We start from the raw sequence: 12,145 nt of genomic DNA on the forward strand, positions 1-12,145 counted from the left end.
TGTAAGTAATTGTCCTTGGCTTTAAGATGATTCAACATAAAGTTAAGCTTCGCTTATGAAAACAACAAGTCTTATGAACTGTTCAAAGACACAATGAACCATATGGGAAGTGACATAGCAGTTTTATTCATGGTTGTATAGTCGCAAATTGATACTCCTTACTGATATATTGAATAAATTGGTATGAAAAATTTATTTTGGTGATACTTTGCCTTCACCATGACCATGAATTGCATGTTGTAAAATAGTTTATTTAATAAACTGAAACTATTTACACTTAAAGCATATTTGTCTCACACTTAACCTGTATAACTTAATTCAGCCGATCACATCTGTTGGAGCCGACACAGATGTGATCGACTGAATTAAGTTATACAGGAAAGTGTTCGATAATTAATTTTAAATTTAAAAATTCATATCCCACTCAGAATTTCTATGCTTCGTTTCGCGTAGCCTTTAAACCATTTGTGCCTATCTTGTAATCAGTAGCATGTTGCTAAAAGGTGCTTTGTATCAGGGGTTGTTTTATTGGCTGTATGCGAGTGTAACGGTTTGTATGTGTTCCTTTGTACATATATACGGATGTGGATATTGACGGCGTTCTGGCGTGGTGCGGTTCAGGTGAAGGAGGCCATTGTTTACACCTATCCCCGTTCTCTCAGTTTATTCCACTGCTCGACTCAGACAAATGTAAACAAACGGATTTTCTTCCTGCCGCTATGCCTTGCTTCATCTTAGGTCCTCTCGATCATATACGCCGATAAAGTAATTCGTCATATCTCTCTCTCTCTCTCTCTCTCTCTCTCTCTCTCTCTATATATATATATATATATATATACATATATATATATATATATATATACACACACTTACAATATATACGTAGGTGTGAGTAAGAACAGAATAGGATAAGTAGAAAATTTGTACAGATCCATTTAACAATCTGTTAATTAAAACAAATTTTGATAATTTGAAGTGCGTAATAAACTTGAAAGATTTTTGTTATGAAATGGCAGTAATTATTGTCAGTGCTGCCCTGCACCATCCATCCGTTCCTGTGCAGTGCGTGGCACCCAAGGGGAAGGCAGGCAGTGTGAGGGCAGGTTCGGCGGTGTAACAATCGCTCAGACTCAGTAGCGTGTGGCAAACCCTAGTGAAAGCATCCTCTCAGTGCCGCTGTCCGCCACTTTGGTAACGGTTCGACATTACTTGCCTTTTGATACCTTCATGAACAACGTTGATAACTGCTGAACATGAATATTGTTCGATATTGGATAAGTGCTCGGGGAAATAGTGTGAAAAGGAAATATAGTGAAAACTCCTGAATAATATTGCACTATTGCGAAATTTTCATTGCTGATTAGAGGATTTTGACTTTCTCTCTCTCTCTCTCTCTCTTTCTCTCTCTCTCTCTCTCTCTCTCTCTCTCTCTCTCTCTCTTCTCTCTGTCTTTACTATTGTATTGAAGAGCTATGAGAATACTTTACGTATGTTTATTAGTGTGTACATATATACCTAGATAACGAACATGTGTACATACAGTGATTGCACCAATGTAATTGATGAAAAGGTTGGAGGGTTTAACATTTCATTGTGGCTTTTATGTGGGCACAGAATTACCTGACAAATATGGAAAATTGATATTTAATCATATTTACGTGTTATACAGTAGGAAGTGTTAGCAAATCTTATAATTATGTACTGCCTACTGAGTCCATTCACTGCGAATAGTATGAGCTAACGCATGTGTAGACTGTATGTCTGATTTTTTAAAGATAATTCTGATATAACACATCTGGGCTATTGTCTCTCTCTCTCTCTCTCTCTCTCTCTCTCTCTCTCTCTCTCTCGTTGATATACAATCTTCCTTCAGTAGTGACCGGTTTCAAAAAGATATTAAACGAAGGAAAGTATGTTTGATAATGAACTGAAACACATGAATTTGGGAAGATAGATCAGAAGTGTTTGAGGATAGAAAAAATGCCAGTTTGAGTTATCCGGATAAGAGGTTTAGGCGTCATTGGCTCAGATTATTGCAAGATTCTTATTTTTCATGTTAACAAAACGTGTACTCTCACGTATGCTTTATTTATATATAATGTGTGTGTGTAATCGTCATTCGAGAGATTTATTCAAGGTATTATTAAAATAGTTTTAGGCAACGTGAGTAATATCTTTATATAACATCGACGTATTATATTTCAAGAAGAAGCTTCAAGTAAGATAGCACCTCCTTGAGCGGGGGCCCTTGACTTCCCTGGCAGGTACAAGGAGTTGGACTGGAGTAGGAGAAGGAGGGATTTGAACTCGTTGAAGTTTACTCAACAGAACAAAAAGTTTTTCGCTGCCCCTTGCAATATTGGATAACAGAATGTATTAGGCGAATTATACTGCATTCCGCTGCACTTTTTGTACTCAGACTCAAAGCAGGATATTATGCAGTTTCTGTTGATTTTGATAAGGGCTGATTATTGTTTCATATTTGATGCACAGTATTGCTCTCTCTCTCTCTCTCTCTCTCTCTCTCTCTCTCTCTCTCTCTCAGAAGAATTAGCTAAACTTTATGGGATGACAATCTTCTGCTAAAAAGGCTGAGTCATTGCTATTATTCGTGCTGATAAAAGATGAAAATGCATTAATTTTGATTTTTTTTTTTTTTTGTACTATTAGATACTCACATTTGACAGGACTTTTAGTCAACCTTTGTTCCCACCTTCACCTAGGATTGGTGTCATCGTCCTACGTTACACAGCAGTTATAGACAGAATAGATTTTAAAGTTACTAGGGGCCCCGTAGAATAGGGTTAGTGATGCACTTAGAGAAATTTAAGGCCATAAGGGGTTTTTATTTGAGGGTCGGTGTGTGGTTATTTGACGGTGTGAGAACCAGGCTATGAATATAAAGTACAGTACTGTAAGGGTAAAGTTTTTGTTGAATAAAGAACTGACTGGTCTTGTTAAGTGTGATATTGAATGGTAATTGAACTTACATATATAATGAGGATGATCATGATAGTTTATCCATATTAACAAATTTATAATTTAAAATAATCGTTATTATACTTCTCATATTTCTAAAATTTTATTATTGAAAAGCTGAGACACCGAAAAACTCATAAGGTATCTACAGTATAGGCGAAGAATGCTTGCTTTTGCCCTTACCCGCGAGTAGCGTTGAATACTTGTGTTCTGGGCAATATACACTATTATTTATAACAGGGTAGATATGGTCTTGAATGTGCAATGAGGTTATTAAACAGTGGTTGTCTATCATTGGCTGGATATCGAGTACAGCTCTCGTGGGAAACATTATAGTGCATATGTCATTAGTAGTCTTCTTGTAATGTGATCATGATTTGTTTTAATATTTACGGTTTCAGATAGCATTAGTACTATACTAGAACATAGCTTTAATTTATTTTAATATGTATCATGTTTCATTTTGAATTTTTTATGTATGTCTTATTAGAAGTTACTAAATGTTGATATGATTCCCCTCCAAATGTTTCACATCCTCATTGAACTTTTATAGTATGGGTTTTTGTATCATTTGTAGTTGTTGAAGTTATTTGGAATATCAGTACATTTGCGTCAATTATATTTTTCAACAGGATATTTTTAATCTTCCTTCAATAGAATTTCCTTTAGTAAAATTGATAACTGTTGTAGATTGAAATTATGCTATGATAGGTTTTTATTGAAGCACCTTACTCCCTTATGGTCTTGAAGAAGTATATGACTAATAGATGTCAGGATGCCAGAAAACTTTCAGTCAATCAATCAATCAATATGACTAATAGAGGAATACGGTAATTGTAATATTTTGACATGATATTTCACGTATCTGACGATGTAAGGTAGGCTACATATATGGCCCAATCATACTTCTCAAAATATGTCAAATATTACATATTCTGAAAATAGTGTAGAATGTATGAAGCTCAAAAATGGATTTCGTTCGGTGCATTATGCTGGGTACCGACGACGCACTTGCATGCTTTCGAGTGTGCATGAAAAACGCCAGTGTGTAATTGAATCTTCATGGCAATTATAGTGTGTCTGATTAACAAAAGTTCTAATTATTCACCCGTATGTTGCTATGCAGTAATAGGGTTAATGTGCAAGGGTAGATTCTTCGAGTGATTTTGTGATAAGTTTGTTTAAATCTAATGGGATTTTGAATTGGTGATGAAATTATATATATAATATATAGAGTGTATATATATATATATATATATATATATATATATATATATATATATATATATATGTTATGTATTTGTAATTTGAGATTGGGACGTAAATGTCAGGAGGGCTTTCAAAGAGGTAACTGTGTGGAACTGCAATGAGAATAATGGTCTCTTACGAGACTGAAATTATGCGCATAAGAACTGAGAAGTGGAGAATGTCTCTTCGTAAGGAGGTGCCATATATAGTTCCTCCAGGATTTCTTCAGTTGATTTTGGTTCTTTCTGCTTTCATGCTAGTGTTTTAATTTTGACGTTCTTATTGTAGTATCACTTTGATATACAATAGGCTCTCCAGCTATTTGAAATTATGTTTTATACTTTTATTGGTCACTATAATGCGTATCATGATTTTAAAGCATTAGTTACTGCCAGTGAAAGTTGAAAATATTGACAGGAATATGCCACTTTGTTATAGTTGAAAATTTCACTTGAATTTTTTTCTGTTAGTTTACGCAGTCAAGTTTTCCATGTTAGCGTCTTCTTTCTTTTTTAGAAAGCTTTTAATTACTTCTTTGTTATAATGTATTCACCTACTCATATCTGTCATCTTTTGCTATAACTTTTCAAATTAAAACAACTAATTTAATTTAAATAAAAATAGACATTGGAAACAGAATCACGTGTAGAGTTCCAGAGCCAAAGGAGCAAAGGGTAAGTCCGTGCAATTACTACATTGGTGTGAAGACCTTGCTTTTCTTTGAAACGTTCAGCTGGTCTTTGTAGGAAGTTCCTGAAAAGGGAAAAGAATTGTGTCTTAAATAGAAGTGAGATAAAGATAATTTACTTTAATTTAGATATACAGTATATATATATATATATATATATATATATATATATATATATATATATATATATATATATATATATATATATCCTTTCTAAGTAGGGATCCTTGTGCCAAATGTTGAAAAGTATAGAGAAGTAGTCGTGGTCAGTTTGATTTAACATTAGCATGACTTAAATATCCATATAGAAGATAACGAAACTTTAAAAGCGATGGGGGAAAATTATACGTCTTATAATTTTTTGCATTATATCTAAGTTTATCGCGTTTCATTCTCTAAGTATATCAAGTGGTAATGAATATTATTACCGAAAATGATGTTATATGATCATAATGATATTAGTAAATTCATAATGCCATTTATATATCTATCTTAGGTACAGGTTATATATCCAAACAGGCGTGTAATATTTGCTCTACTGGTATATGCTGCCTCTTTATAGTCCTGAAAAACGAAGGACTTATTGCCGATTGTGGAATCTTAAATTTATTATAATGCAAGCACTTAAAAAAAAGTATTTTAATGCCAATGGTCTGTTTGCAGTTAAGTATGATTCAGTGATCTGTTAAGATCATAACCATTCAATTATTTAATGAAGGTGTCTTTTGACAGCCTTTATTGTAATAGACAAATGTACTGTTGTCACGTGAAGAATAATTCTAAAGAATACAGAATATTAAGAGGGGAGAGACATATTAGAGGAGGTAGGCCTAACACTGACTAGCACTTGTTGGTGGTTTGAATAAAAGATAACTATTACGGTTGATAAGCTTGAAGCTTTAGCTTTGTGGTTTGTTCAAATTTAAACACAAATAGATAGATTACGTATTGAGAAATTATTTTGCTGCGTGCCTTGGCGACTAAGGCACGTATTTTTGTATACTAATCTCATTACCTCGGGAAAAATAATTTTTTTATCATATCATATTTGTGCTGTAACATTTTACTGTTATGGCAAAAAAAGAGCGTTAAGGTAAGCTTTTGAAAGGCCACGTCTTAATATTCATAGTTCTTTATTCTATTTTATTTAATAGTGTGATAATATTGGGGTAGTCTCTCTCTCTCTCTCTCTCTCTCTCTCTCTCTCTCTCTCTCTCTCTCTCTCTCTCTCTCTTCTTTGTGGTTTAGTTTACCATTGAATTTGATCAATACCAAAACTAAAAAGCATACGGCTTTGAATTTACTGTCGTAGGCAAATGTACATAGTGAAAAAAATGGGGCATTTTAACTTATTTTCCTCTTTATCAGATGAAGAAACAATTCATCCTTAGCGCGAAAAGTTTTAGACTTAAGTCAGATGTATGCGTCTGAAATTAGAATTCTATTCTTTAAAAAAAAAAAAAAAATCTAAAACAGTAGTGGATTCGCTAGGTTAATTATATTTTATTTGGATTTCATAATTTATGTTTAAAATCTTGCAGATTTTTTCTTTTTTTTTGTTTCTCATCTTAGATATACTTCTTTTTATTCCTATGAGAGTGAAGACTTAGGATAGTGACGTCTTACTTTTCATTGTAAATAAAGGATAGTCAATAGAAAAGTTATCGTATGATTATTACATTGTTTTGATGTTAATAGTCTTCCAGCTTATTTCTTTTAAATATAATTCTCTCTCTCTCTCTCTCTCTCTCTCTCTCTCTCTCTCTCTCTCTCTCTCTCTCTCTCTCTCTCATACCTTTCTAGGAAAAGGACATGAAGGTGTTCTTTGTACTCGAATCTCCTATCATTCATTCCATTTATTTTCACTATCATTATTCAACTGATATCAAGAGTCACTCTAACGGTAAAAAAGTCTTTGGCCTTCGAGTTCTTCTCTCAGACAACAATACCATTTCGTTAGAGCAGGATCTCTGTCTCAGAGGATGTCTGAGAGAGAGAGAGAGAGAGAGAGAGAGAGAGAGAGAGAGAGAGAGAGAGAAGCGCCCTTTAGACAGCCCTCATCATCCAACAGTCACGTAGATGCGATGTCAGGAAAATCTTTTTATTGAGGATGTCATGGTGGTCAAAAACTCCTAATAGATTTGGAGGACAATATTTGTCCCAGTATGAAATATCCTACTTATTTTTCTTTTACATTCGTTTTACTTTTTACTTTCTGTCTGACCGGTTTGCTGATTCATTCCCACGAAGTTCTTAACACTTACTTGTGATCCTGTGTTGATTGACAAGATTGGTAATTGCATCATTTCATATTTGATAGCTTTGACTTGTTGTAGGATTGAGTGCTCCATTCGACGTTTCAAGGATTCGTAATGATACATCTTTCACCTTATTTTTATCCTCACAGCCTTGTCCTCGAAAGCGATTTTGTTATTAGTGGAGCAGTTTGGACAGGTCCCCCAGGTGGAAGTTTTGTTAGTAAATATTTTTTTTCGCAGTCGGCTTCTTCATGATTACAGGCACTAAGCCACTGGAGTAATTTTCGCCTTCAAAAAATAAATAAATGAAAGGCCATGGAGTATTTTCGAACATAGAAAATGCTTGAAATTTATATTTAATCCTTTGATATTTATATGTAATAGCTTGAATTTTTGTCAAACAGGTTTATCGCATAACCTTAAATTGATTCAGATTATTGCAGGTTCGACGTAGAAGACAATTTGAAATACTATATATTTAGAGAAATAGAAAGACGGTAATTTTTCTACCTCATGGAATGGTAAATGATGATATTTTTTTGTATTGCCATTTCTTTAATTTCCATTATGTTGACCTCAGGTTAATCAGATGAACGCTGGTGCAAACTCGTTATGATAAAATTGTTTAAATTCTAGTAATTCTAGTTGATGTAATGAGGTTTTCTCACGCACTCTCCATCTTTTTGACGCAAATTATCAGAATGATTGGTAAAAAGGTTTGAGAATTAATTGAAACGAATATTGTACTATTTGATAGAAACCTCGATAAGCTAAAAATTATATAGATTATTATAATTTACTCATGAACGATAAATCTATGCCTTCCTGGTAGTTTTCCTTAATAAAAATTACCCATAAATACTAGTTGATTAGGTAGGAAAACTAGGGAATTCTCCAGTTGTCATTTTGCACTCTGCAGTCATTACTGTTCATCATACCACTGATTAATCCTTGGTACAGGTATTGCAAGAATAAGAAATTGATAAGATTGGCCAAAAGTTAGTTGTGGTTGAACGGACGCCTTAAAACTGTGTTTTTGTCTTTTCTATTGATTTCAAGATTTAAATAATACAGATTATGCTATCTTAAATGGATTGAATAGGAATACAAGACGCTTTAAAGTTTTAATGTATTTAAGGTCAATTCCTACTTTTTCTCGGTCATTTCAAAGTAATGGCAACACTTAGTTATTGTGTTGAGAATATGGGAACATAATCCCCTGAGTATAGGATTCTGCAGACATACTGTCGAACGCCACTGCTCTCGGATAGGAATAACAAGTCGTCTGGCTACAAGCAGAACAGGATAAGCGAGATAGTGCCTCCCTGTTTCACCCGATTGCCGAGAGCGATCTGATAAAGCACCTCGAAAACGAACCTTTTTTTTCTGCTGAATAAAAGTGTTAAAGGAGAAGCTCCCAAAGGAATGAGTCAAATTAATATGCGGTCGTATTTTTAGAAACGTCCTATACGTGCTTCATCATGATATTAATTCATATTTATGTGTTTGCAAAATAAAGCGTTTTCTCATGATGATTCCCTCCAGTACAAAGAACTGTTGACTACTGAACTACAAATTACCAGTTTCCGAGAGATGTGTTTTTTTTTTCTTCAGCTTGGCTGTCGTACTATGCTAGTGAGTTGTTTATTTTTTTTTTTATAAAATTTTGAACGACTTGTCTTTAAAAGAGAGATTTCTTTCGCGATAAAGCAAGTCAAATCTTCTCATGCTATTTTGTTGAGTTGCATACATATATGAATTTGTTTTTATATCAGCACCAGGTGATGGTTTTATCACCATTTTCTTTATTTATAAGACCACAATATAGGTTTTATAATTATTATTCATTGAATTGTCATCACAAATGACTTGCAGTGAACTCAATGATTGTTAGGTTCTTTTTCATTTCCATCACTTTATTTTAAAGCTAAAAACTCGGGTATATTTTAAGAATTAAAATCAAAACTATTTTCCCATTCAGAAATGATATTTAGAATTCTCTTCGATATAATTATTTATGTCCAGTTTTAATTCCGGCTTCAATTCATGCTTTATTATTATGTCGCTTATTAAGAATAGTTGAATAGGTCCGTTCATTGCTGGCTTCATTAAAAATTCCGTTATTGAAGTTATTATTTTAATTTTTATTTTTCAACAAAGACATTCTAAAAGAAGGGATGATTTCAAAATGTTATTTCGAATTAAATTGAATGACCTTGGGTCAGAAATGTATGTATAATTTTCTCTTGTTATTCATTATGAAAAGCTTTGTAAATATTACCCAATTGTAAAATTCATTAGTGATCATAATATGACATACAAGCAGTAGAACATTAGACTTTTTCTCTCATAACCACTTTGATATGCAATTTAACCGACAAACAAAGTTAGGCGGAATAGATTACTCAAGCTATTATTATTATTATTATTATTATTATTATTATTATTATTATTATTATTATTGATATACAACTAAACCGATAAAAATGTTAGAAGGAAAAAATTATTTTTATCATCATTATCATCATGGATTTAAAATTAAGTATCACTACTGATTATTCCTTTATTTGTGAGGACAAAGTCCACAAATTTTGGAATCATACGATATATCATTACTGTGTTGATTACGTCACACTCATTACCTAATCCAGTGGGGTCCAGTATTGTGACTGCCTTTGTCATCCGCACGAAACTATTTAGGATTGCGTGACATATCGGTGACGATCCTCCTGTTAGTCATTGTGTTCGTGCCTGAATAACGCAGGTCATGCGTGACTGGCTGTGCTTTTGAGTGCTGTGGAAAAAAAAAGAAGGGGTGTTGGTGCGATATCACCAATACCTGTCATTGGTGTCGAGTTCCATGACTGGTTTGTTGGGTTGCATGCTGCTTCGTTTGCTTTATTCGTTTCAATTCATTAGAGACTCCACAGGGTATTATGCCTTGAATGCCTGGTTAAAACATGCACAATTTTGATGTATTTTAAATTGACGTGCTCTGGTGCACTTGCAGGAAGCATGCAAGACTGTATAATTAATAAACATACATTTAATATACATTATATAACGTCTATATATATATATATATATATATATATATGATATATATATATGTGTGTGTATATATATATATATATATATATATATATATATATATATATATATATATATATATATACTGTATATATATATGTGTGTGTGTGTATGTGAGTGTGTATGTATATATTGTATATGGAGAGAGAGAGAGAGAGAGAGAGAGAGAGAGAGAGAGAGAGAGAGAGAGAGAGAGAGAGAGAGAGAGAGAGAGAGAGAGAATTGAGAAAGGAAGAAGAGAGGTGTTCTGATATTAGGTATCAGTGCGCATCGAAAGCTAAACTCTCTCTTCTTCCTTTCTCAATTTTCTCTCTCTCTCTCTCTCTCTCTCTCTCTCTCTCTCTCTCTCTCTCTCTCTCTCAATATCGACATACATTGTAACACCTTTTGAAAGATGATCTTAATGTAAATCCCCTTATTCTTCGTCTGTAAAAGAGATCTTGCTGTCTTTGAAACCACAACTCACTTCACATATTTAGAAAACATTCACCTTTTACTCCTCCGAGATTTATGTTCATCATCTGTATGAAAATTATTTTGCATTATGAGTATAACACTCAAGAGTTGGTCTCGTAATCCTCTGTCTGAATAATATCAATCTTTGGATCAATCATTCTCATCGACTTCGCTGTTTGATTTCCCGTTCTTGTTGTTTCCAAGTCTCTCTGCATATTAGGTTTTTTATGTGTGTAGGTCTGGCTGCCACTTTTGGATTTTATTAACCGAAGTAATTTTCCTTGTTTTAACTCGCATTGTGTTTGTGTGAAATATTGACGGAATGCTGTTGCTTCATGTATTAATTAGTAGTTGTGCATGCAATAACTTTTCAAGTTTCGGCCAGTGCATTCCATACTAGTTATGAATAATAGTACAATGTATCAAAGTGAGATTGATCATATATAATATATTATTATTATGGAGATGTGATTACTTATAATTCTCGAGGTATTTTTAGATTTTTATACGAATGAAAAACAGAGGAAGCTGTTGAATATAAATAGCTTTGGATAGATATAAGTGGTGTTTTGATAAGGAGAGCTTCCTGCTGCTCTTTCAGGCTCTTTGAACGATTTTAATAAGAGGACGATATAAGGGGCACATTCTTGGTGATTCTTATTGTGTACACGCGCTTTGTTCAGACATGTGTACACGTTCAAAATTCACGTGATTGGAAGTTTCAAAAATTTAGAAACAAATGTGACAATTAGAAAAGGTTTATATATGTGTGTATATATATATATATATATATATATATATATATATATATATATATATATATATATATATATATATATATATCAGAAGTCTTGTGTATTTTTTTGTAAGGTAGGCTAAATAGTTGTTGGTGAAGAGGATGCCGTTTGTTTTGGAGATCCATATGTGGAGCGGATGCTCAGGTATGTCGGAGATAAGCAGAAATAAGACCAGCTTTAAGCATTAGCATTGTGTTAATAACTTGTCTGTCTTGAAATGAGCTAATATTTGGTACATTTATTCTAAATAGGAATTTTTTTTTTTTTGGATGTAGAGGTTTTTTTGTATTGTTTACTTAGTCTTCTTGCGGATTGCTCAATTCGAGTCTGTAGAATGCATAGGATGACTTGGTTTCAATATTTAATGATATAACAGGTGTCTCAAGTTCGTTTATTGTTGGAAATTAATGCATATGTATATATTTCTTCAGGCATCTTTGAATAAAGTTTAATCTTTTAATGCTGGAATTGTATGATCAAATTGTCTTAAGACTTGGTGTTGATGGTGTTATTTGCTCTTATGCACGACACATGCAAAGTCTATATTGTGTATATGGATTTTTCTTATTGGTATGGTATCTTAGGAGGAATAATGTCTGTGTTTATGATTGGAATTACTATCTCTTGAA

At 33.1% G+C, this 12,145-nt stretch overlaps 1 protein-coding gene across 4 annotated transcripts in view; it reads left to right on the forward strand.

Annotated features, from left to right (window-relative positions):
- The window catches only part of for (cGMP-dependent protein kinase for), a 749,843-nt gene that overhangs the window by 363,082 nt on the left and 374,616 nt on the right, over nucleotides 1-12,145 (forward strand). The window contains exon 1 of one of the 4 annotated variants that reach the window (XM_068346109.1): nucleotides 1,063-1,191. The exons of 1 other annotated variant lie outside the window; for it this stretch is intronic. The gene's annotated coding sequence lies outside the window, so the exon portion shown is untranslated. Of the gene's footprint in view, nucleotides 1-1,062; nucleotides 1,198-12,145 lie in introns of those variants that run through there. 2 more of the 4 variants (XM_068346110.1, XM_068346111.1) reach the window with 2 other exon arrangements.

Source organism: Palaemon carinicauda, chromosome 22 (assembly GCF_036898095.1).
Source record: "Palaemon carinicauda isolate YSFRI2023 chromosome 22, ASM3689809v2, whole genome shotgun sequence".
NCBI lineage: Eukaryota > Metazoa > Arthropoda > Malacostraca > Decapoda > Palaemonidae > Palaemon > Palaemon carinicauda.